We start from the raw sequence: 3,326 nt of genomic DNA, 5'->3' as shown, positions 1-3,326 counted from the left end.
AAGAACAATGACTTACTCAGTAGTTAGCTGACCTTTGACAAGTCACTGCACCTCTCTGTACCTCACATTTATACCATGGCATCACCGAAGTATGTATCTCCTCAGACTGTCCTGAGGAAGAGATGAGATTATACTCATAAAGTTCTAAACACATGACCAATCACCACTAAGAACATAGTATAAGGTACTTGTTGGTATAGTTTTTCCTTAGTAAAGTGTATTAGCTCAGCTGCCATAATAAAATACCACAGACTGTGTAGCCTAAACAGAAATTTCTCCTAGTGCTGGATGCTGGAAGACTGAGGTCAAGGTCCCATCAGGGCTGGTTTCTGGTAAGACCTCTGTTCCTGGTTTGCAGAATGGCACCCTCTGGTTGTGTACTCTGTGCACATTCATCCCTGGTATCTCCTTCTACCCTTATAAGGATACCAGTCTTACTGGATTAGATTCCTACCCATATGATCTCATTGTACCCTAATTACCTTTTCAAAAGCCCTATTTCCAAATACAGTCTCATTGTTGGGTAGAATTTTAACATAAACTTGGGGGAACACAATACAGTCCACAATGCAAAGTAATATTACTTATAATTTCATCTTCTCCTCAATTTAATAGAATTTTGTAAAAGCATAAATTTCAAGTGGAACGATATTCACTGGTTAGGCAACATGTAACCCTAAGTCTTTATAGTAAATTATAAAAATGGGAATAATATACTGAAATCTATACACATATAAAGTTTTTCACACAGCTGCACTTATATTCTTGCTCTCACCGGGTACAGTATTAATGTCGGTCATCTGTTGGCAAGAATTCAAATCAGAGATTTAATATTACTTGCTTTATGGAAAATTGAAATAGCTATCCCATTTTCAAAATGAAACTTTACAATGTTCACCTCTCACTTCTTGAAACTCTTTCTGCCCTCACCTTTATGATATCACCTTCATAGGTTATTTGTCCCTTCTGAAAGATTTGATCTAATACAAATATATGTAAACCAAAGTCACCCAATAGACTGTGAGTTTTTGAAGGATGTTTTATCTGTGTTTTGTATCACTAACACATAGCACACAGTACTTTATTCAGCACATATACTCAATAAGTTATGGTTGAATGAAAAAACACACACAAAAAAACTGAGTAAATGAAATAAATCAATACATTGATGAATCCATGGCTATAAAAGCACACATATCTTTCAGTTGACCTAAAAACCAATGCTTTCAATCTCCTTACCTTTTTGGAAAATCCAGTGTTTTCAAGTTTTCATGTGATTGTAGAATCTATTTAAACACACACACACACACACACACACACACACACACACACACAAAAATCCTAAGCAACCGTCCTACCATTCGACAGTCCAAGCAGAAGCTATGATGTGCAATGAACACCAGGGGGTAGATGCTCAATGCAGGAGCTGCTGAGCTGCGGTGACTTGGAAGCTGCGGTGCTCGGGTGATGCTCGCAAAACCAGAGAGGAGGGAGCCTGATTCCAGGGTGGGTCACCCGAAAACTGTCCTCTTGCAATCCAGGACCCTTCTGGGGATGTCAGAGAGCCAGTTTTGGCCCAATCCCCACAGGCCAGGCCGAGGGACCCCACCTGCCAGAGAGGCCCTGCTCACTCCGCAGATAATCTTCGAGCCACAGCGCTGCCCCAGGTGCGGCCAGCCAGGGAGGGATCACAGGAGGTCAGTTCCAGGCCATGTCCGGCCCATCTCACCCAGTACCACCCCACTGGCCACTTTCTAATTAATTTCCTTTTAACATGCATGAATCCCGGGTCTCTAATACACATACGCTTTGCTTATATTCAAAATATTAGAATCAACGCTTAACCTGCAAGTCCTTCCTGTATTGGAAAATTTACATAGAATATTAACTTAAGTATGATTGTCCAATTTGGGGCTTCTTGATAAGTGATTGATCTTCCATTCTCTATTCACACAGAGATGAAAAGGGGAAAAATCAGAGTCTGGGTGATGTTAGATGATTAAAGATAGTAATAAGGAGGTTGCAAGAAATTTTTTGTACTATAAGCAGAAAGACTACTATTGGATTTTACACAGTCCTTTTCCTTAGATGTGGTTAAAAATAGAACTGTCAAATTACTGACAGGATTTAAGAATAGTGCTTATTGAAGTCAGGATATGTCCTAGGTAATTTCTCAAAGGTCATTTCCACTTCACGTGTATAAACATTGATGCAGTGGTTCAAGGGATGATCAATGGCACATAGGAGTTTCACCTCTGTTGACTGCCAAAGGGAAGATTTAATATAACTCAACCTTTTAAACATACATTTCTCCTCTGTCTAGCACTGTGGTTCTCATCACTGTTCCTTTTTTTTCTTTATTACCACAAATATGAAAGACATTGCTTAGAAGCACAACATATTTGCATAAATAAACTCAGTTATAGGTGGCAGCAAATATAAATTATGCCCTCTGGTTTTATACAGTTGCCCACACTCAAGTTGAGAAAACATGAGCTGATAACAGACTATGATGTAATAGGGAAACATCGCACTGTTACTGAAACCGTTATTCTATGTGTTGGCTTTGTCCTCCCTCTCCCCAATTTTATTTTTAAGAGTTTCTATTAATTGTTATGGACACAGCTTAGGTTTGTGTCTTATTAAGCATTTTACTTGAGACCTTTTGTGCTACCTAGCACATAATAAAAGTTGAAAATATGAGTAAATTAAATAATGAATAAACAATGCTAAATATATCATTTAAAGATATGCAAGGAAGAAAGAAGGAAAGGGGGAGGGAGGGAAAGAAGGAAGAAGAAAAATAACATTAATTTCATTATTAGTCTCCAGTTAATATGAAACAGTTAAAAAATACTAGACTCAGAGTACAGAAACTTGGATTCTGGTTTCAGATATGCTACTCAAAATGAGGGAGATCTTAGGTGATCAATTACCTTTATAGCTGAAAACCTCAGTTTCACAAACAGGAAAGACACCACAGCAACTCCTCTGCTTTTTACAAGGGTTTTTATTATGTTGAATTCAGGTTTTACTTTGAAACACTTGGTAGATTTTCCACCTGTAGAAATTAAAGTGTTATAATTGTTTTCTTTATTATTAGCATCTTGAATAGTCATTGGTATGGCAGGTTGTTTATCAGGCTAATTATTTAAAATAAGTTTATTTATCTTTATAGTAATACTAGAGGCCCGGTGCACAAAAATTTGTGCACTCAGGGGAAGGGGGGGTCCCTCAGCCCGGCCCGTACCCTCTTGCAGTCTGGGACCCCTCGGAAGATAACGACCTGCTGGCTTAGGCCTGCTCCTGGGTGGCAGAGGGCAGGC

Source organism: Myotis davidii, unplaced genomic scaffold (genome assembly GCF_000327345.1).
Source record: "Myotis davidii unplaced genomic scaffold, ASM32734v1 scaffold24, whole genome shotgun sequence".
NCBI classification, from domain to species: Eukaryota; Metazoa; Chordata; class Mammalia; order Chiroptera; family Vespertilionidae; genus Myotis; species Myotis davidii.
The sequence above is the reverse complement of the archived record's forward strand: the minus strand, read 5'-3'. Positions refer to the sequence as shown.